Here is a 24,061-nt window from a genome sequence, read left to right on the forward strand (position 1 = left end):
GGCTGATCACCCCATCTTGGCAGAGCTTATCAGTCAACTATTCTGCATAATTTGTCCTTTTCTGGACAGTATTAGTCTACAGATGAAACAGGCAGTTTTGTCCAGTGGCTGCCTAGCCACAAAGTATTGCCTCACCTGGAGGTAGGGATGTTCACATTCTTCATTAAATCCACCAAAGGGGAACTGTTAGGAGCAGATACGTCTCAGCAAAAGATAAATAGCTTCAAATCTCAAATTTTGTGAATTTCTGACGTTTTTGAAAACTATCTATAAAAGACAATCTGGACTGTTATCTTGAAAGTACTCTCACAAAGTCAGAGCCATGAATTTGCTATTTGGCCCTTAATTCACATGTGTAATCAACTCAGAAGTTTGTAATGACATCAATAGAAGGACTGGCTCTAAACCTTGTACTTTTAAACTTTTTTGACAACTAAATTCTATACCAAAGCAAAGGTTTGATTTTAGCTTAGTTACCAAATGAGATTATGACTGCACAACTCAATCTAGCTAATTCCTCCCTGTTAAATTACAACCCATTTTAAATTCCTCATAAAAACAACTTTAGAATAACTGCTTTCAGCCCCCCAAAAGTCCAGGGAATTGGGGTAACAACTCGTCCATTACTTCTTCAAGCTGTACATGGGCACTGAGATATCCTTGGGGGTAGCGGGTAGGAAGAATGAAGCAAATGCTGTAGCCAGATGTGTCCTGACTGGACCCAGCTGACAAAAGTTTAGAATCTAGATATCTTTTTGTTTGATTCTCCTGAATCAATTTTTTCAGGCGGTCTACCTCTATCAAATCTGATCAGTATGACTCTGCGAAGTTTCCAGAGCCTGCCTAATGACACTTTTTAAAAATACAAAGACAAAATCTTTCTCCAAAAATACTGTGTTTCGTAGTCTGTAATCAGAAAAAATTGTATCTTGCACTCTTTCCCAGAGTAATAATATAACCAAATTCAAAGTCACACCCATTATGAAGATTAAACAATTTTAAAAAGGAAGTAAGCTAAACAATGAGTCTAATAGGCTTTTGAACTCTGTAATATCAGGAAATCAACCCAAAATTCCTGTGGAGCCCATGTTAAGAGAATCTGAGCTTCCTGTTGTGGTAGATATAAAAAATAACCACAAACCCTTGCTAGCCGGCACCAATGAGCCATATGGCCTTTAGCGGGGTAATTCATAAAACGAACTAAACTCCTATCAATTCTAATACCAATAAACAACTTATCAAACTAGGACTTTAGCCCAAATATATCCATCTGTTAAGCTCTCTATCCAGAGCCACAAATTTTTATCTAACCTTAATAACTTTTATAATATATGTCTTCATTCACTCTGCCTGGTGTTACAGGCATTCATCACAACTCTCTACTTGGAGTTAGTGACTAATTTTTCCGTATCTAAGTTCTGAACCGTGGTTGAAAATGCCCACCTGATTCACGTAATCTCTTTACTCTCTTCTTTCTAAAAACAAACTCAATCAAACTTAATAATACCTGTCATCAAGAAGTAGCTTGTCTAGCTAAGAATTCAATCCAAAATTCCTGTGGTGGAGCCCACATTAAAAGGAATATGAGTATCCTGAAAGACTTTCTAAACAACTTTCTTTAAAAAGCAACTTTTAATCTCTAACTCTCTGGTCTGCCATTACTTATCACACAGCAGGGGACCTATAGCTGCCAGGTCAGGCTACTTCCCTGTTTCTTTGTTAAATTCCCAGCCCTTGAGATAACATATGAGTTAACATGGTGCTGGCCTCCTCTTACTTAGAAAATAAAGACTTTCTCTCAACTCTTAGGATTACTAGTGGATTCTTGCCCATCACATTGTTTTGCCATCTGTTGTTGTAAAATTACAAAAAATAAAAAAAGTAGGGTGGTCTTTTACCTCATTATGTTCAGCACCACAGTGCCCCAAGATATCTGCTGTATATCTTGGTGGAAACACATCCCAACTCTACAGCGGCCCAGACCAGCCACCCCACACTCCATTACACTTAAATCTACACATGAAAGAACACACAACACAATAACCTTAGATCCAATTGATAAGATATAATTGCCCACCTAAACATACAAAGCCCAGTCCGTCCCTTAAGAACATTAATAACAACCTGTAATACACAGAGCAGAATCTTAACATCACCTGCCGTGGTCGTCCACTCCTTCCTGTCCTAAATGTCTGACAGTAATAATTCAGAGTTTCTTCTTCTTTCCAATATCCTATAGAGCTCATTTGTCACCCCTGCTTCATCTCTGTCAGGTCCTTGCCCAACCCATTTACCATCTCATTTCTTAAAAAACAAAACAAAAAACAAAAAAACAAAACCAGAAAAGAAACAAACAAATTCCTTTCAGATTCAACGGATGAGTGAGATCAGACAAGCCTCATCTTTCTGTTCCAGGCTTGTGTAATTAAATAAAATGATGTGCTGTTCTAGCTATATTTCCATAAATTATATGGTTTTATTCTGTCCGTACCACTGAGATCACTAACAGGGGTGCCTGTGTATTTATACCACCTAACTTCATACATCCCTCAGTCAATGAACACACGCATTGTTTCCATTTCTTGGCTCTTGTGATAAATGTTGAAATGAACATGGAACTGAAAAATATCTCTTTAACATAATGATGTCATTTCCTTAGGTTCATAAGCACTAGTGGGATTGCTAAATGGTGGGGTAGTTCTAATTTTAATTTTGGAGAAGACGCCATACCATTCTCTATAGTGGCTTTGGTAGTTTACGATCCCCAACAGAATATTAGACTACAGTTTTCAACACATCCTTCACTTTAATTGCTGACTTTAGATTTTTAATAGACCCTTCTTTGATCTCACTCAGACTTTGATCTTCATTTCCTCAGTGATTAGTGATATTGCAGTTTTTAATCCATTGGTTGTTATCGCCTTTGTGAGATGTTTATTTAGATCTGTTGTCTATATTTAAATTAGTTTATTTGCTTTCAACTAACTTCCTTCCTTCCTTTCCCTCCCTCCCTCCCCCTTTTCCTCCCTCCCCTCTTTCTCTCTTTCTTTCTCTCTCTCTCTTTCTCTCTTTCTCTCTTTCTTTCTTTCTTTCTTTCTTTCTTTCTTTCTTTCTTTCTCTCGCTCTTTCTCTCTCTCTTTCTTTCTTTCTTTCTTTCTTTCTTTCTTTCTTTCAAGACAAGCCTTTATAGTGTAGCCCTGGCTGTCCTGGAACTTACTGTGTACACAAGACTGACCTCAAAGTCACAGAAATCAACCTGCTTCTGTCTCTTAAGTGCTGGAGTTAAAGGCATGTGCCACTGCTGCCCAGCATGCTTTCAAGTTCTGTAACCTCCTTTATATTCTGGCTATCAGCCCCTTGGCTGATGCGTACACTACAACTATGTCTCCTATTCCACAGGTGTCAACATCTAGTACATGGAGGGCTCCCAAGTGAGAGTCACATTAACCAGGACACAGGGGATAGATGCAGTCATCTCCTGCCATAGCTCTACACATAGTCTGCCTTTGCACTGTTCCCTTGGCTGTGCAGAAATATTTTAGGTTAATGTAATCCCATTGTTATTTTTTTTAAATAAACTTTATTTTATGTGCTTTTAAGAAGAAAAACAAAGCTTTGCTCAGCGGCAATATTATAGCCAATGAGGTTTATCTGAGGCATGATTATTGCTAATTGAAAACTTAAGAAGAAAAACAAAATTCAGGATCTCTTGTTCCATGGTAATCTGCACATAAGTCAGAATATGTTAATTTACTTTTGGAAATCACACATATTCTACGTGTTGTGCACAAAGGTAATGTTTTCCACTTGTCGTAATGCAGGTAAGGGGGAGGCTATGATTCCTTTGCATTCATGCTTTAACACCTGAATGTAACACTGTGACGTCATATTTAATGGGGCAGTTTGACAGGGCTATGGTGAGTCTATATACAAATACTATTTGTGTGTGTTTATGAAAATATTTTGTGTGGTATTTAACATTTGAGCTGGTAGACCAAGTAAAGCATATTACCCATCCTAATTTCCAAGAGCCTTCATTCTTAATGTTAAAATTCTTAATAGAATGTTTGACCTCAGGTGAATAATTGTGAATGCCTGCCTAACTGTCCCACAGGACCTTTGTTTTCCTGCCTATCGAGTCAAATCAGAATAACAGCAATTCTTGAGTTTGACTCTGTCTTGTCTTTTATTGGAATCCAATATTCTTAATTCTCTTGGTTCTTTTCGTTTGTTTATTTGTTTATTTGTTTTTTTAGGTTGTCAGATTCTGTAGAACCATGCCAAATCTATTGTGCATGTATGAACACATATACATAAATATATGTGTGTTTATAATGTTTTACTTCCCCCTGGAGAAATCTAATTAGCCAATTTAATCTTTTAATGTTGAAAAAAGAAAGAAAGAAGGAAAAAAGAAAGAAAGGAAGGAAGGAAGAAAGAAAGAAAGAAGGAAAGAAAGAAAGAAAAAAAGAAAGGAAGGAAGGAAAGAGAGAAAGAAAGAAACCATGAGAGAATGCCAGGAAACAGTTAAGTGGGAACAAATGATTATGTAATCTTGTGAACTCACATAAATGTGATTCATCTGAAATTATATATAGCCATGTATACAGATAAAAGAAAACTGTATTCCAAGGATGTTCTTTGAAATTTTAACAAAGAAATTGAAGCAGGAAGAGTTTTGTATTTTCATCTAAGTGTCCTTGATTGCAGTCTCGCCATGTTCATGTGAGGAGTGGCTAACATGAAATCTCAGTTAGCAAGGACTGTAATGTCTGAGAGACTAAAATCCAATCCAATCTGAACAGAACAAAACAAACAAAACCAGAAAACTACAAGAACAACAACAACAAAGAGAGATGGGTTGAGGGTGGGGTTCTAGAAGGTGAGCTTGGTAAGCCTTCGTCCTCATAGGCTATTTTGTTGCAAGCAAGTTAGTTCAGTTTTTAGAAAATAAAATAGCAAAGAAATAATAGCAATATTTAATTCAAGGCAGCATCCCATTCCATGGCTTTCTGGGCTCTGATTATTTATTTTTTAGATTTTTATAAACATATAAAAATGACTTATAAATAAAAATATATGTCAAAATCCACCAGACTCCAAATATATAATTTCCTAGTTAGTGAACTTTTATACAATTAGAATATTTTTGGGAACTTTTTTCTCCGACTGGGTTGTCTTGTCCAACATATATATATATATATATATATATATATATATATATATATATATATATATATATATATTCATATAATATATATGACATATATATATCCAATATATATATATATGTTCATATAATAATATGAAGGTAGGTGCCTAGTCTCATTGTAACTTCTTCTAACATGTTTGCTTGATAGCCCCAGGAGCCTTGCTATTTCTGAAGGTAAAGTGGAGGCCAGGGAAGAGATCTGGGGAATGCCAGAGTGATCGGTCGGGAGGAGGAGAGAGAGGACACTGCAGTCAGGTGAAATATGAAGAGAAGAATAAAAAAGAATAGGCATTTGGAACAGAGGCTGTGGAACTTCACATCAAATTTTATACTTTCCGTTTCTAATATATTTTATGGACTCATCTTTTTAGAGGTAGATACCTTTCTGATATTTGGGGAAACACCATTTTATGAATGCTGCTCCCCAGAGCACCTTTAACCATCTTTTCACACCAGCCAATGAGGCAAGAAAAGATACACAAATGTGTGCTTTGGTTATGGGATGTTTGATGCGCCCTCCACCTATTTACAGTGGGTCAGATGGGAAGCGGAGGATGCCAAAGCCTATTATCTTTGAATGATGCGTACCAGTCAGGTGTAATAGGAAGACCTTTATTTCTGCAAAGCCACTTGATTTCCCTGGAAATCAGAGTTGGAGATGGTATAATTATGTGAGTCTCACAGACTGGGATGAAGTTCACACTGTTAGAACATGATTGAAATGTTATATAAACCCAATCATTTTGGACTCTTTGGATCAGACTTTCAATTAGCATGGCAACTTACAAATAAAGGGAAAAAGGAGACGAGAGAAGGAATGAAGAAACCAAAAGGAGGGAATTAAATTAAAAACTACTCAATATGAAGTTAAACATGCTGCCAAAAAAAAAAAACACTTTGAAAACTAGCAAAATATTAAGAGGAAAAAGTCGACTATAAACCCCAGATCTAAAGCCTCATTTCCCCCCTCTCTTATTATGCACCACAGGAAATCATGTTATTTTAAAAGTGTTGTCCTCACTAAGCAGAATACATTAAGAATTTTCTGGTACTGTGACTCAGTGTAAATAATTTACTATTATACAGAATTATACTGAGTGAGCTTTAATTACAGTAACATCCTCACTGTTGGCATGTGTCTGTCAGTGTGATACACAGGACGGGGACACCAATGGAGTGCTGGCCCTAAACTTTGAGTCGGTCCATTTCCTCTAAGTATCTATTTTATATAAAGTGTTAGTGTTGTTTCTTCACAGAAGTTTTAGTTGTAGAGATTGTACATTAACTTATCCATTTATACATGATCAAAAATGTCAACTCTGACCAGGAATGTGACTCAATGGTTTAATACTCGCTCGGGATTCTCTGGCCTCGGTTTCCACTATCACAAACCAAACAAAAAGTAAAAAAAGAAAATAGTTATAACGCTTCACTCTTTAACTCGATAAAAATATTACCTATCGTTGGTGTGTATGGCAGACTATACCTGTTATTGCCTGGAGGACTATCATACTAGGAGCTCAGACCATTTGGACATTCTTTAGCCACAGTGCATGTGTTTGCAAGAGTTAGGTTTGTATTTTTGTTTTTTAATTTTTTTTCTCACTCTTCCATATCTTTTCAAGACAGCCCTGTAATGACACTGATTAGAACCATTCAGATGGAGATGCACTTTTCACAAAGTAAGCATTATGTTTACAAACCTCTCATTGTGTGTAATCTCCTCACCTGCGCATTACCAAGGCTTCCATTATCTCCTCCCTTAATGCAAATCTCTTCCTCTCCTGGGTGTTAGCAGCATCATCAGAGACTGACAAAAGTGGCTTTGCTTTTTATTCTCTCAGCACCTTGAAATGAGCTGAAAGCTGCACTTTTTTTTCAGGGAAGAGTTTGTTCTGTGAGCTTCTCGCAGATGTAGTTCTGGTTCATAGAATTATTTTTCTAGCTAAGTCATTATAACGTGCCTTTTCGATTTCCTAAATATTTTGTCAGAATATATTCTTCACAGGTGCTGGGAACATCACCTTTTCCTTGTTTAATCGTAATTCACACTCGTCTCTTGAATTTGAATATCTCCTTTTGCCCTTCAAATAAATAACTTACAAGTTAAATGTTCTCACTTTTTCTGTGTATAATCATGTATAATTGGACACAGTGGTAAAGTAGAATAAGGGACTTTCTCAGAGTTCATCCTTACTCCTTATCACAATGGTAGACTTATCTCAATATATATATTATAGATACACTTCAGCTGAATTATTTCCTTCATTCCCATGACAACCTTAGTAACAAGGTGCAATTTTTCCATTTAGAGATGGGAGAATGAAACATAGATTTAAATATAAATTCTAAGCAGGAAAAGAAGTTGAGTAATACTGGCCTTGGGTCTATACTACTTAGCAATTTGGAATAACATGTTTCAAGAAGGTTTATGGAATGTGTGTGGATGTATTTGTAAATGGACTATGGATGTTAGAGACAGTCATAGAACCTGGGTGGTAGAGTGCTTTCATAGCATGTAAACATCCATGGCCCTAAGTTCTATGCTTTGAGCTTAAATAAAAGAAACACAGAAGGTAGCTATAAGCACAGGCTTAAAGAGAAATTAGAATAGAATTATAGGGTGAGGAAGCAAAGCTATATTTCAGAGAAATGATTCCTAATTCAATTTGTTTGAATGGAGCTGAGCTTGGGTTTTATATACTTGTTCATTTTTAAACCAAAATAATTTATTTTTATTTAACATAAAAAATAATTTTTAACTGGAACAAAATAATAGCAGTAATAGTACTGGTGCATTTAAAACCTACAGAAAGATATAATGGAAAAACCCAGAAAAATATTGCATTGTGTTTCAGAGATGACTTGGAAGATTTCATCAGTAGGAATTTGAAATTTTGTATATTCTTTTGAAAATTATTTTTTGTATCCTCAATGATGTTAATGTTAATTGTAGGAGTGTGAAATGCAAGTTGATATTTTCTGTCAATAAATTTATACATAATGTGTAAGATATATCAGACTTCCTTACACTAGAGTTGCAAACTGATATTCCAAAATCCAGGCAGTCTTCCAGATCCATGTTGGTGCTCTACTGATACCTAACAAGTCATCTCATAATCTGTTGCTTTAAATATAGCAATAACAATCTCTTGCTTCTATTATTATCAGGATCTCCAGAAAACTCAATTGTTGAGGGTTTAGAACTCTGTGTTCTGATTCCTTCACAAGATTGCCAAGACTAATGTGGATCTGGATTGGAATATCTATCTGGGGCATCTCCATGTTGCTTGTAATTGCTTACAACTTGGTCGTAAATGCTTACAGCATTTAGACACTGAGCCATGAAGTTATGTGGCCTTTTACATTCTAACATTAGATGCCATTCAGCAACACTTCATCTGCATTTTGTTGGTAGAGAGTGTTACAAGTTCTATCCATGTTTCAGGAGAAAAGATCTGCAAATCTGATGTTTTATAAGATTTCTTATGCTGTATTTTAATAGAACACTGAAAGGAAGGTGCCTGGCATATGAATGACTGAGTGTTTGTGTGTGTGTGTGTGTGTGTGTGTGTGTGTGTGTGTGTGTGTGTGATATGTCACCATGCTTGAAAAATACAATCTGCCACTCTCATTCCACCTAAGAGTTCTAAAAATGACCAAGGCCTGGCCACAAAGTAAGAAGTGATGAGTCACATTAACCTCCTGGAGGTATTTTATTAAGCACATCAGGGGCTAGCACTAGGGGAGACATTATCCTTTCTTTCTTATACTGCTGAATACTTGTACTGCAAAACTTCATGACATTTTGATGAACTAGATTGCAAGTCTAAGCTTAGTTCTCTGATGCAAGGACAGCTTCCTAAGTTGTTACTCAAATAGAAAATACCACCTCCTGAGTGCTAACCACCCAAGCTGTGGGCTGTCCACTAGCTGTGTAATACTATGAAGGCTCTCAGGACGCTTGCCAAACAGCTGTCATCATCTAGGCAAGTGACCCAGGATGCCCCTAGTGTTCCATAGATATTTAGGGATTTCAAAGATGCCCTGACATTATTAATTTGTTTAATATTTATTAAATACTTGTTATGGATCAAGCACTGTGTATTATTAGCAAACTTCAAAGATCAACAAAGATTCCCATCTCTCTAGTGATATTACTAAGAAAGAGACATTTTGTAAAGAGATAGGAAACAAAAAGAATTTAGATAATTTTTAATACCTTTTCTATAATGACATTATAACAATCCTTCAAGAGGTTAGGTCAGTTATTAGGCCAGAACCTTCAGGATCCCATTGCTTTCCCAAGACCCAAAGGCTGGCAACAAAACCTTATCACCTGAGTCTTTGTGGGAGACATTTCATACCTTAACCTGAAAAGAAAATTCTAACTACGAAAAACCAATTGGACTTAAAAAGTATATGCTGTTCTGAATAATGCGACAAAATTTTGTTTCTTCCCATTTGTCCCCACACTATATAGGAATCATCTTTGTCTGGTATCCACATTATATATGCTCTCAGTCCTGCCTTTATGATATTAGTAGTTAAAATAAAAATGGCCTCCAGATACTCATACATTTGAATGCTTGGTTACCAGGAAAAAAGAACTATTAGGACATGCGGCCTTGCTAGAGTAGGTGGTGGTGCCTTATTGGAGGAAGTATGATAGGCTTTGAGGTTTCAGCCGCTCAACTCAGGCAAGTGTCTCTCTTCCTGCTGCCTCCCTATCTGAATGTCAAACTCTCAGCTACCTCTCTAGTACCAAGTCTGCTTGTGTACTGTCATGGTTCCTGCCAGGCTGCTAATGGACTAAACCTCTGAGGCTGTGAGCAAGCCCCAATTAAATGATTTTCTTATGTAAGTGTTGCTATGGTCATGGTGTTTTATCATACTATATAGTAACCCTAACTACAACAGTATTGCAACATTGTGTACGAGTAACCTTTATTTTGCTTAATAATGGCTGGAAAGTACAAGAGTAGTCATGCTGGCAGTTTGGAAATGCCAAAGAAAAGATATAAAATGCTTTAATTAAGTGAGCAGATGGAAGTTTTTAATTTCATGAAAAAAAGACATTACATACTCCAAGTGCTAAAAGCATACAGAAAGCATGAAACTTACATTCATGGAATAATGCAAAAGGAGAGACACCCATATGCCCCTTCTCTTTGCATCCTCGGCTATGAACGCCTTAGCTACAGTGAGTGATAAAAACTCAGCAAAGGTAACATTAAATCATGAATTGTGTTAGTATCTGTGGTGCCATGGAATTCCTTAGAGGTCTTGGGACCCATCTTCATGGCTGAAAGCTACTGTGGCACCCAGGACCTAGAGGACAAATTTATTGTTTATTCTTGAGGAATGACACCTGAGCTAAATACAAAGTTCAATTTCTTCCTTTTCCCACTTTCTGGTTTAGAGTCTGACTCAGCACATTTTACAAGAAGACATTAAAATTTATAAAACTTAGGGCTAGAAAAAGAATTTCGAGGTCATTATTATACAACTCTAGCTAAGTACAGGGCAATAAACTGGTCTATCAAATAAAAGCACATCACGCGTGAGTAACAGACTGAACTTAATTGTTATTTTTCTTCTCTTTATTCTTGAATTTTAAAGCCATTTTATGAATGCTACTTGAATTTATTATACTTCATTCATTGTTCTTTGGTAACTAGATAATATGCAAACTAATGTTTAAGCAAAGTTTTTAAATATGTACAGAGTCGATCGCTCCCTTTTATAATGGACTGACAACATTCCAGGCAACATAGGCTCTACCTGAAAAATCTCAGCTCTGAGTATTTACCAATTGCATAGTTCAATAAGGTCTTGTGACATCTGCCTCCTGTAATTTCTCAACACATAATGAATTAGTAAAACCTTGGACTGCATCATTTTAGAGTATTTGATTTTGAAATTACTCTTTGAGTTCCTGACTTGAATTTCATAAATGATTAAATGAATTTGGCTAGGGTTTAGGAAAACATTTGCAGCAATATCTTAATTGGTCCTAACCTCTCTCTCTCTCTCTCTCTCTCTCTCTCTCTCTCAGTTATTTGAGAGTATCATACTTACCTGATCACCATGTCTCCCTATAACGATGTCCCTCCCTCCCTCCCTACTCACCCAACTTTATGTTGTTTTTTTTATAATTTTTTCTCATTAAATTAAATTTGTGCTGCCCAAGTATTTTTGGAGGTGTGGTCTTCCACTGGAGCATGATTGATTTAACAGGGTCTGTATCCTTAAAGGACACTGTTTCTCAGCTAATGATTGCCCATAGCACAACAGAAGGGGTGGACGCTGTGCCCAACTCGCATCTCCACGCTGAATTTGAACAGGCTTTGGCTTGCATAAGTTTTGTGTATGCAGATGAAAGAACACGTGAGTTCATAGGTGCAGCTTCTCAGCTGTGTCCCAAAGACACCATTTCCTTATAGTCACCCACCACCTGTGGCTCCTACATGCTATCTGGCCCCCTTCTACAATGATCCCTGAGCCTTGGTAGGAAGGGATGAGACATACACATTGCATTTAGAGTTAAGCATTCTGCAGTCTTATAGTCTCTACGACTTGACAGTTCTTGTTCTCTGTGCTAATTACCATTTGCTGCAAATAGGAGTTTCTTAGATAAAGATTGAGAAATGCGTTATCTATGGATATAATTGTAAGTCATTAGGAGTTGCAGAATAATGGTAGTAAGTTCTTTATTATGGCTTGTAAACTGTCAGTCCAGAAGAGTTGCCAGCATTTGTAATTATAAAATCAAAATATTGAGAAATCTTGTGTATTGGCTATGTGTGTTGGCTAGTCTTGTGCCAACTTGACTCACAAATTAGAGGTATTTGAAAGGAAAAAAAACATTAATTGAGAAAATGTCTTCGTAAGGTCTGGCTTAAGGCATCTTCTTAATTAATGATTGACAGGGGACCACCCAGTACACTTTGGGTGGTGTCATCCTTGGGCTGATAGTTTTGGGTTCTGTAAGAAAGCCATGTTAAGAAAGCTAAACAAGTCATGAGGAGCAAGCCAGTAAGCAACACTCATTCATGGCCTCTGCATCAGTTCCTGCCTCTAGGTCCCAGCCTTGTTTATGTTCCTAACTTGACAATGAACAGTGCTGTAGAAGTGTAAGCTAAATAAACCCTCTCTTCCCCAACTAGCATTTTGGTCATGGTGGTTCCTGACAGCAGTAGAAACCCTAACTAGACATTTAAAAAATTAAATATTACCTAAAGACTATACATGGACTGACCCTGGACTCTGACCCCATAGGTAGCAATGAATATCCTAGTAAGAGCACCAGTGGAAGGGGAAGCCCTGGGTCCTGCTAAGACTGAACCCACAGTGAACTAGTCTATGGGGGGAGGGCGGCAATGGGGGGAGGGTTGGGAGGGGAACACCCATAAGGAAGGGGAGGGGGGAGGGGGATGTTTGCCCGGAAACCGGGAAAGGGAATAACACTCGAAATGTATATAAGAAATACTCAAGTTAATAAAAAAAAAAATTAAATATTATCCAAGCTTTAATTCTTATGTAAAATAAATAAGTATATCTGTTGCATTAGTATGCATGCTTGCTTTCATTTTTATTGATACAATTATGTATATGCATATACATAATTTATAATATATATATATATATGCATACTTTGGTAGTTTCAATGAGAATGGCTTCCATGGGTGCATAGATTTGAATACTTGGTCCTCAGTTCATGGAATTGTTTGGACAAGGTTTTAAGCTCTTCCTTATTGGAAGAGCTGTATCACTGTGGGTGAGCTTTGATGTTTTAAAAGCCAGTACTCTTCACTGTTAGATGGATCTCTCTGCCTCTGGGTTGTGTTTCAGGAAGTAAGCTCTTGACAATTGCTTCAGTACCATGCCTGCCTGCCTGCCTGCTGTCATGCTGTAATGGTCACCAGACTGTGTAATCTTTTGAAACTGTAAGCCCCACAAATTTCTTTGTTTTATAAGTTGTTATGGTCATGGCCTTTGACCAGAACAACAGAAAACCAATTAATTCACAGGCTTATATAAACTTTTCTCAGAGAAAAGGATTGCAAGTGGGAAAAGCTTATTAAGAAGGCCCTTCTGTGTGGTATCCATTTCTTCTTTTCATCCCTTCCTTCTGTGTGCAAAGGAACAGCCAAGACCTTAGACACAGCATGATTCCATTCCATACAGTAGAGACACATTTTTACTGGACAGATGGAGAAGGTTTTTCTGACTCTCAGAAGAACTTTTTCTCAGAATAGTAGCTAGAAGGAGCTGGAGCAAGGATATTGAAAAGTGGTGTGATCCTATTCCAATTGAAAAGGAAGTGAAATTCTTTTTTTTTGAAAGAATGGAGTTAAGAGTAGAAAAATATCATTTCTCAAAAGCACAGCAATGTACTTGTTCCTCCTCCATATGAAAGGAAAAGCTCAATTGTGGAAAAGTTTTGTTAGAGATTAACAGATTTTGCAAATGTACGAACAGCTATGTTGGTCTCCCATAGTGTATGCATGTCCTAATGGAAACGGGCACACTGCTCGCTAGTGAGAGAAGCTAGAGCATTTGCCTGCACAAAGCACAGTTGGGGTGACATGGGAAGGAGCATATCCTAGCTTGGTTAGTATTTTTTAAAGTTCTCCCCTCTTTCCATGCTCTTCCTTTGTCCATACTGAACGTTAGTAATTTGTTTGCTTTCTATAATGCATAATGGACTAAGAGCTTCATCTATATCAATAAACATTTGAAGTGACATTTCAAGAAAACTGTGTTTCAGATACATGAAAGCACTGTATTATTTAGGATTCTTGTTGTCACATGGCTTACTCAGTAGGGAAATAATATACAAAATATTTTCAATAGACTCATTAGAATTATTTTCATCCTAAAAGTAATATGCATATCTGTTGTAAGAAATACTTGAGTAGGTACTTCTGTCTTAAGAATAGATAATCTACTAAGAGAAATGCTATAGGATTATCTTTGTGTCAGCTCTAATAGTAAATAGTTTTGTAAAATGATATTTGAAAACTATATATCTTGATTACTTCTTTTAACTGTGAATTTCAGTAATTCACACTTAAAATTCTGGCACTGGACTCCTTATCTGTTGTTTAGTCACCCTTATTTGTCCCCTTTCATTTCTTTACTTAAAATAGGACACTATCTGTCATCATGGCCTATATTTTTAATCCTAATACTCAGGAAGCTAATGTAGGAGGCTCAAAAAATCAGGGCTAGCCTGGAAAATGTTCTATGACACTTTATCTACAAACATACAGAATACACACACACACACACACACACACACACACGCGCACACACACACGCGCGCGCGCACCACACACACACACATACACATGCACACACACACCACACACACACATACACACACACCACACACACATACACACCCACACATACACACACACCACACACACACACACCACACACACAGACACACAGACACACACATACACCACACCCCCTCACACACACACCACACACACATACACACACACATACACACACACACGCACACACACACGTGCGTGCGCACCACACACACACATACACATGCACACACACACCACACACACAGACACACACACATATACCCACACATACACACACACCACACACACATACACACCCACACATACACACACACCCCACACACACACACACCACACACACACCCCACACATACACACACACACCACACACACACACACCACACACATACACACACACACCACAACTGTGCAGAAGTAAAATTTTAATACAACTAGTGTTTTCATCTTCCTCTATCTAAAATAAAATTTAAACCATTCATATTAAAACTCAGTTCTAGTAAGCTTCTTTTAAAGGGCGAAGAGACTCAGTAAACTTCCCAGCTTAGAGTATTTATCTTCAATTTCCTCCCTAACTTTAAACTACTTAATCTCTCTGATTCAGTTTTACTAGCATGAAATAAATATAATACTAAAACCCACTTTATGGGTTTATAAGGTTGAAGTGAGTAAGTATATTTCAATAAATAATAAAAACTATGATCATTGACCCAATTTCAAGGCTTATTAATGTCTAATATGGAGGTAGTCTCTGAAATATATTTTCTGGCTTAAAAAAAATATGTCCTCAAGTTAGCAAGAATTGCACCTAATTTCTGAATGTTTCCTATCAACTCCCAATTTCCTACGTTTCCTGATGTCACTCAAACACTTTAAAGTGTTTTCTATTTAATATTCAGTTATCATGATTTTTTTTATTGTTTCTGGAAACTGGGATAGTCAACCTGATGCAGTTTTCGATGTCTTTTCTCACAAGCTTCATCTAAAGCTGTGATTTAACACACTGGTGCTTTGACCAGTTGAGCAAAGTCCACAATAAAGAAAAAATAATTTAGAATAAAGAATATTTTTATATTTATGATAATATTATCCATGTCATAGTTCATATTTCTCTATTCAAAAGTTTATGTCTGATTTTCTATTTATTTCACATTCTGAGGGAGTTCCTTTTGAATAATGTTTGATCTTTATGAGGACATTTCTGCATGTCAGACTTTCTCAAGTTCCAGGTTCTATGATTAAAGGTAGAGTAGAGAGGCTCCATGGTTCAGAGCCCTGGCTGTTCTCTCAGAGGGTCTTGGTTTGATTCCCAATACTCACAGTCATTTGTTATCCCAGAAGATCTCATGCTCTTCTTTGTTCTCTGGGAACACACATGGTGCACAGACACACACGCAGTCAAATCACTCATACAAATAATAAAAAATAAATACTTTTTCAAGAAGCAAGAACAGAAAGCAAAATGTCAAGGTGAAATGCCAATGCCTGGCTCATAAAGGATTTCACTAAAATTTGCTGGTTTTAGTAACAGTAATATTAATATTGTTGAAACTATATGGGTCAATGATTTTCTGTCTCAGTTTTGACATATACTCATGAACACTGAAGAAAATCCTTGTTCTTTGTTACATGCTGTATTGTTTAGATTTAATGCAATAGTATTCCAGACTCTTCTGAGAATATAAATTACAATACTGTTTCATACATTTTACATTACCTCCTTGAATTACAAGAATTTTCTGGGAAAATTATTTATATAAACATGCATACACACATACATACATACATACATACATACATACACCCCTACATGCATACATATAATTCTTTATGATTTCCTGCCACAGCCACTGCTTTAAAGACTCTATAGGGGCTGGAAAAATGCTCAGTAAAGTGCTTGTCATAAAACAACAAAGGTTTGAATTTGGCTTCCTAGCAATCACATGAGAATCCAGACATACATGCTCACGTTTGCAATTCCAGAGCTGGGAAAACAGAGACAGGACCCTGGTGCATAAATCCCAGACAGTCTAACTTGTTGACAAGCTTCAAGTTTAGTTAGCCTTCCTAAAAAGATAAATATGAACAAGCAAAAACAAAGCAAACGAACAAAGCAGACAGAAACAAAAACAGAGAAGAACTAAGGAAGACATCTGATGTCAACCCCTAACACAAGCCTACACAATTACATCAAGCACACAATTGCATACAAACCACCTGCAGGCATATGGATTTATATGAACATGCATATGTCACGAACAAGTGCTAATGATAGCACAAAAGACTATAGATACTATTCTATTTTATAAATGCATGTATCCAAATTAACTTATGATGGGTTTATTTGAATGTTTTGCATAGCAAATGCGCTGTATATTATAAAGTCAAACATGAACTGGAATTTTTTTTATTCAGTTGATTCATTAAATCCAAAAAGTTGTTCTGTGGGGTGTCAATTGTTTCCTTTTATGAATTACATGTGTAATTACTTTACTTTTTTTCCATAGTAGCATGCATTGTCAAAACAACTAGTTCTGTTGGATGCAATTTTCATGATTATGGAAACTGTTGTATAGTATCATGTTAAGAGTAATTTTAAGACAGTAAGCTCATAGAGATTAACAGTTTAAATAAATGTATAAAGAATTAACAATTCCTTATTTTGCATTGAAGTTATGTACAATAAAATGTTTTGGTTCTGTTCTAAAACCTGCTAATATGACAGCTTGGCTGGAACCATTTATGTGTTTACTTGCTACAGATGAGAAGAAAAGGCTAGCATTGCTGTCATACCCTTTATTTCTTTTGCAACCCAACAGCTTGAATGTTTATGTGGCTTTCTGTCGCCTCCATCATCAAATCGTTGGAAATGACAAACTCCACCATTTTATGCTGTCATAATTTTGTCATACATGATAACGAAGGTGTCATCTCATCTTATCCTTCCATAAATTTTGCTAAGTTATCTTGGTTAAAGTCAATATACAACTTCCCTTCCACAGCATCACATTTCAAGGATGCATTTCCTAGGGGAAAGTATTAGTGTTCTATATTAATTACTTGTGGGTTTGGAGAACAAAATTCCAAGTAGGTTTAGAGGAAAACTACTCTAATCAATGGATGTGTAAATAAATGCTGTTATTTGAATTGATGGGAGAATGATGATGTGCTATGGGACTGGGTAATTTCTTATTGTTCTACTCTCATAGATGAATCATTTAACACAACACCTTTCTAAGGCTAGGTGAATCTTTAAAAAGCATTTTTTTTAAAAAAAATTAAATTGTGATTTAAGAATATGGCCAGAATCAAGAAAAACTTATTCATTCATTCATTCTCTCTCTCTCTCACCCTCTCTTCCTCCCTCCCTCCCTCCCTCTCCCCCCTTCCTTTCTCTTTTTTTCATGTGCAGAATTTCAATACTTTTATGGGCATGAAAATTGAAAACGGTCTAACTATTTGGGAAAAGCTAAGGAATTGGGAAGTGAGGGAAAATGGAAGATGGAACAAGGAAAAGGGGGTAGTAAATAGCATCAAAAATAATATAAATATGCAAGAAAACATTTCAATGGCACCTACTGTGGGTGGCTCACAATGCCTGATGACCCATCTCCAATGGATCCAATACGTTCTTTGGCCTCTGTGGGTATCCCAGGTAAATGCCCATACACACTTAAACGTGCCCCCACACACATACACATAAATAAATAACAAAGTACTTACAACAGAACTAAAAAGAACAACGACGTGGAGCCACTGGTAGAAATACACATTTTTGCAGTAGTTTAGAAAGTAATTAGAAATATGACTTTTCAACACTTACTGTTCTGTTTTCATTGCTGACCAACTGTTTGTGGCCTATTCTTAGGAGGACCATGTTTCAAAGTTTAAGTTGAAACAGTTTGTTCCCATGTCTTATCTAATCATGTGGGCTCTCACAAAACCTTTCATTGTCTGGTAGGACATGTGGAAATGTTTTGTTATACTGTGAAAGATTTATTATGACATCTTCATGCCTTAGCTTAATTTCCTCATTTAAATTTTCACTTAACCTTTTCTTAAATATTCTTTGTGTCTATTTTCTTATTATTTCCTTCTATTCTAGTTTTAACTTTCAAATTGCAACTTTTCAGGTAATACCTTTTGTTTTTATCAACTGTGTGTTCTTTGAAAATTGTAGGCATGCCTATCGTGTATTGCGATTGCTTTTTTCCTATCATCTTTCATGTCCTACTCATTTGGATCAAATTCACTTCTCTTCTCCCGTCAAGCCCCTTTCTGAGAGTGACCTCTTTGTGTTTTGAATTTAACCAAGGCAATCTGCATGACCACAGCTTTGAGGATATTCTGGTGGATTCTTCAGTTTGTAGACAAGTGAAGTAATTCACACTTTTTTCAGAACCTAGTAGTTGCCAATAATTCATCAGTGTCAGTGTAGATAGGGTTCTAGAGCTCCTCTCCATTCATGTCCGAATGTTGACATCCTCTGCCAGACTAAGTATATCCATCTCCCACTTCTTTGAGTTCCTGATCAACAGAAATGAAGGGTCTGAACTGGAACACGGCAATGAATGCTACTAACATGAAGGCAGGATATGTATACCACTCTGAGCTAATGGAAACTTCCAGGTCTAGATACTTCACTGTGAGTCTGACTCAGACTAAAATGGTCAGGGCTGAAACAACTGTTGCAGAACTCACTGAATGTCTTGTGGTCCCATGATCCAGCAGCTATCAGATCTTAGAGCAGTGATTCTCAGCCTTCCCCATGCTCTGACCCTTTAAGAGCGTTCCTCATATTGTGGTGACCCCGGACCATAAAGATACTTCGCTACTTCATAACTGTAATGTTGCTACTGTTATAAATTGTAATGCAAATATTTCTGGAGATGAAAGTTTGTCAAAGAGGTCTCAACCCACAGGTTGAGAACCACTGCCTCAAAGTATCTTAGGAACTGACCTCCCCATCAAACAGCTGTGGACCTCTGCAATGAACAATAAGATGTATAAGACTATACTGCAAATAAAAAGAAAGACAATCCAGGCTAAAATGAACAGACAATGTAGTGTAAAGCCATCATTTTAAGACTGAAGATACCTTGGCTCTGAAGCATGAAGTTCAAATTCCCAACTTTCAGGTATAAGCTTTGGGTGACAATAAGCACCTGATATACTACAAATGCAATAGGGGGACAAAAGTATGAAGATAATTGGGGTTTACTGGCCACCAGCCTATCTTCATTTTCAGTGACAGAGCTTGCCTCAAGGGAATAAGTTGAGGAGTTATGATGTTTCACCTTGTGTGTGCTCCTCTGGACTCCCGGCACTCAATGTGTACATAGACCATAAGCATATATCTGATACTCATACAAATCATAAAATAAACAAACAAACAAAAAATACAGTTTAGTGTGCTCAAGTGTACCTCATCCAAGCTTGGGAACAAACCCTGGGAGTCAAGAACTCTAGCATTAAACTATTAAGTTCCTAAATTCACCAGCCCCAGGAGTGCTAATGTGTTCTGTCTTAGAATAAATCACAGGGGAATTTAAGGTGCATTAGAGAAATGAAGATTTCACTAATTCTGTGTAAGACTTAAAGGCATGTATTATATATAGTAACAGGGGTGCAGCCCAGGGGATTGCTATTGGCAAAGAGTGGGTGCTCTGAGCTTCCTCGGGCTTTTAGCATCTGTAATACCTATCTGAATTTATTTTCCCTTAGGGCTATAGAAGTATTTTTTAAAAAAAGATTTAATGAAATAAAATTAATCAAGTCTTCCCTTATGTCTCCCTTATGCCTTCCATGTGTACCCCTTACCCCCTCCTCCCATCCATGGGCTCTTCTCATTCATTCTTACACAAGTGCACAGGCCCACACATGTGTATGCTCTCTCTCTCTCTCTCTCTCTCTCTCTCTCTCTCTCTCTCACACACACACACACACACACACACACACACACACACACAAACACACACACACACACACACACACACACACACACACACGAGCCCCACAATTCCCTCCCCATATACCAAAAACAAAGTAATTACAAACTGTTGATTCTTTTTAGTGTTCACCTTTTGATAGTCTCATTAATGAAGAAAGACGTTTCATACCAACATTTACCAACTCTCTAGGCATGTTAAGGAAGTTTGTGTTTGCTGGTTTGTACTTTAAATCATAGTAGGGTTTTGGTTGCAATGATCTTGCCATTTAATTTGTTTGCCTGGATGTTATTATCTGTGTGCCTATGTATATATTCAGCTAAATGAACTTTAGATTCAATAAGATGTGTTTGAAACTGGACTGTTCTTACTCTTCCCGAAGGCCTGTGTTTCTTTTGTTGTATGAAAACATGTCCAGTGTTTCATGTTTGACAGACGTTGATGAGACAAAGGCAGATGTTCCTGTAACCCAAGAGGGGAAAACTGCTTAACATTCCCTGTTTTCCTCATAGTTAGCTTCTTCCAATAAACCTATGTTAGAGGAAATGTATTGTCCTTATGCAAAACAGGGTTTTTGACAAGGTCCTGGTTCTGCCTTTGCACTTAGACCAGATGCCTCTTACGACTGAAAACAACACTGGGTTTGGAATGTGTGATAAATTAATATTCAACATAAAAGATGGAGGTGAAGATCGTTAGGGAAAAATATCCCACTTATGCAAAAAAAAAAAAAAAACCAAAACAAAGCCTGATGCAGTTCTGCTTTCAAAGTGACTGCTAATTGTGAAGAGCCCTAATTTCATAATCAGCATTTTTTATAGTTACGACTTAGTGTTGTAATATTCTGGAAAAATTAGTATAAATCAAGTTAATTAATTTAAGTATTTCTGTTGTGCTGTTTAATGACAGCTTTTCAGTTGCAATTTGGGTTGCTTTGACATGAAGGTTTTGATGATTTCAAGGTCTAGTAACTTCCAGAGAGTCTGTCTTGGCTCCATTCCTTCTCGCCAGGGTGCATGCTCTGTTTTATATTTCACAAGAAAGTTGTGAGTAGCCTACTCATTGTACTTTCTGGAGTGTAATGTAGGCCTTTAGTCCCTGTTATATTTCTCTTTTTCATTGGATATTTTCTTTATTTACATTTCAGCCATCTTCCCACCCCCTGCCTCCATAAGTATGCTCCCCCACCCACCCAGTCAGTCTCTCCCACCTCCTCTCCCTGACATTTCCCTACACTGGGGAATCCAGCCTTCACAGGACCAAGTGCTTCTCCTCTCATTGATGTCCCACAAGGCCATCCTCTGCTACATATTCGGCTGGAGCCATAAGTCCATCCCTATGTACTCTTTGGATAGTGGTTTAGTCTTTGGGAGTTCGGGGAGGGGGGGAGGGTGTCGTCTGGTTGGTTGATATTGTTGTTCTTCCAATGGGGTTGCAAACCCCTTCAGCGCCTTCAGTTCTTTCTCTAACTCCTCCGTTTGGGAGCTCAGTCCAATGGTTGGCTGTGAGCATTCGCCTCTGTATTTGTCAGGCTCTAGCAGAGCTTCTTAGAAGACAGCTATACCAGTCTCCTGTCAGCATGCACTGCTTGGCATCCCCAATACTTTCTAGGTTTGGTGACTGCATGTGGGATGGATCCCCATGTGTGGCAGTCTCTGTAAGGTCTTTCCTTCAGTCTCTGCTCCACACTTTGTCTCAGTATTTCTTCCCTTGAGTATTTTCTTCCCCCTTCTAAGAAGGACTGAAGCATCCACACTTTCGACTTCCTTCTTTATGAGCTTCATGTGGTCTGTAAATTGTATCTTGGATATTCTGAGCTTTTGGGCTAATATCCACTTATCAGTTAGTGCATACCATGTGTGTTATTTTGTGATTGGGTTACCTCACTCAGAATGATATTTTCTAATTCCATCCATTTGCCTAAGAATTTCAGGAAGTCAAAATTGTTTTCAATAGCAGAGTAGTAATCCATTGTATTAATAAATGTACCACATTTTCTGTATCCATTCCTCTGTTGAAGGACGTCTGGCTATTTTTTTCCAGTTTCTGGCTATGAACATAGTGGAGCATGTGTCCTTGTTATATGTTGGAGCATCTTTTGTGTATATGCCCAGGAGTGACATAGCTGGGTCCTCAGGTAGTAAGTACTATGTCCAATTTTCTGAGGAACCACCAGACTGATTTCCACGATGGCTATATTCTTTTGTCTATTGATTCACCCAGCTTCTCTTTTCAAATATGAAGGATGTTTGCCAAATTATTGTAGGATCTTATTAGAAGGGAGATAAAGATGAGGCAATGAGAAGTTTTCATATAAATAAGAACACACCCCCAACACACACACACAGATACACAGACACACATACACATACACACAGATGCATACACAGACATTCAGAGATTCATACACTATGTCTGCACATGTATATGTGCACATACACTCACACACTCACATACACTCTCACACACAGACACACAAACACACTCACATACAACCCTCCTTATGTCACAAACATGAATGTAGGAATTATGTAATTAATGTCAAGTTGTTTCTTCTCCTTTTGACTACTTTTTTTGTTTTTTGTTTTGTTTTGTTTTTGTTGTTGTTGTTGTTTCGAGGTGGAGCTTTGTTTTGTTTTGATTTTGAGAATTAGTTATGTCTGAACACAGTGTGTATATATTTTTGCAATTAAATAACTGGGTTGTAAATTTATTTTTTATTTTTTTAATTGCCTGGGAAAATTTTCTCCAGTTCCATTTCTATTCCCTGAAGAAAAAAGAGGTTTAAATTGTGTGAAAAGCTTCCACAGTTTGCTTTCTGTTCCCACAGTGGCAGAGTTACTTCTGCACTGTGTTCAGCCTTTCAGATTCTCAGACCTCCGTGAGATGAACGTTTCCTCTGCAGCTCCTGCTTTGCTCTGCCTACCTGACGTAAACAGGGACATTTAACTCAGGTGGAGTTCCTGTGCAGTTCAAAGCTCGCTCGTGTGTGACTCCCTCCACAAGTCTGTTTTAGCACTCTGGAACACTGTGTCTCAAAGACGGGTGGAACACTGGCTCCTTAACATTGAATGTACTTTGGAATAGGAAAGTTTTATTCATTGCTAGGTAGTTGATACTGATTATTGAATAAATTCTATAACAGGATGAGACACTGACCCTCAATACTGTTTTGAAATATTTTATAGAAAAATCCAAATGTGGTGCACTTAATATGTCAACATAATATCCTCAGGTAATACATTACAGTTAAATATACTATCAAACTATTTTCAAAATATATATTATTATTTGCGTTTCAAATGTTTTGGTTTTTAATGGCTGTAATTTTAATCGTACTGAGTGAAGTATGTATGTGGCATTACTTCCACAAATCCATCACTGATTACTAAGTCACATTTTCCTTCACAGTAGCTCACAATGGATGTGATCAGTTTGATCCTGTGCATGTTCCTGGTGTGTTCACGTGATTAAGGGTTTCCTGTAACTGTACTGCTTTATGCAACTCTGGCTCATTGGGCACTGCTTGAGCTTCATGAAGATCTCACCTA

The 24,061-nt window shown here is 37.2% G+C and overlaps 1 protein-coding gene and 1 pseudogene across 6 annotated transcripts in view; both read left to right on the forward strand.

The window, feature by feature from the left end:
- Prr16 (proline rich 16) overlaps positions 1–24,061 on the forward strand; it is a 340,436-nt gene that overhangs the window by 107,144 nt on the left and 209,231 nt on the right. The gene's annotated exons all lie outside the window — the stretch shown is intronic.
- On the forward strand, positions 3,612–3,786 carry LOC120098420 (U4 spliceosomal RNA; annotated as a pseudogene).

This window comes from Rattus norvegicus, chromosome 18 (assembly GCF_036323735.1).
Source record: "Rattus norvegicus strain BN/NHsdMcwi chromosome 18, GRCr8, whole genome shotgun sequence".
NCBI lineage: Eukaryota > Metazoa > Chordata > Mammalia > Rodentia > Muridae > Rattus > Rattus norvegicus.